Below are 400 nucleotides of genomic sequence, written 5' to 3' on the forward strand. Positions count from 1 at the left end.
ATACTATCAGGTTGAATGGTCACAATCTCAGCAGCCTATGCCCTCAACAACTGGAGGAGGAATATTTCTAGTGTAATTTCACATATTTCTATGTGATTAAATACTAGACAAATATTTTATAACTTTGCACATCAGGGAAAGGATAGCATTTAGTTAACTCTATAGAAAAGGCCTTAAAAAAACTGTACTTTTGGGGGCTTATTTAAGGCCGCGATGAAATGATGAGCCCTGAGCTGAGACCCACAGGTGAGTGCCAGTCTGAACTGGCACAAGGGCACAAGGCATGAAGGAGACACAGCAAAAATGTGTGGGCAGGGACATGCAGAGTCACTGACTTTTCTTCAAACACAGCATCATCATATTCTTTCTAAATTATCTTCTCTGTGTCTTTTGCTCCTAG

The 400-nt window shown here is 40.5% G+C and overlaps 1 protein-coding gene and 1 long non-coding RNA gene across 48 annotated transcripts in view; one reads left to right on the plus strand and one right to left on the minus strand.

Moving 5' to 3' along the window:
* The window catches only part of LOC110469084 (uncharacterized), a 455,123-nt gene that overhangs the window by 429,732 nt on the left and 24,991 nt on the right, over nucleotides 1-400 (plus strand). The gene's annotated exons all lie outside the window — the stretch shown is intronic.
* LOC110469085 (uncharacterized) overlaps nucleotides 1-400 on the minus strand; it is a 114,663-nt gene that overhangs the window by 2,014 nt on the left and 112,249 nt on the right. The window lies entirely within an intron of this gene.

This window comes from Lonchura striata, chromosome 3 (assembly GCF_050655825.1).
Source record: "Lonchura striata isolate lonStrDom1 chromosome 3, ASM5065582v1, whole genome shotgun sequence".
Classification (NCBI taxonomy): Eukaryota; Metazoa; Chordata; class Aves; order Passeriformes; family Estrildidae; genus Lonchura; species Lonchura striata.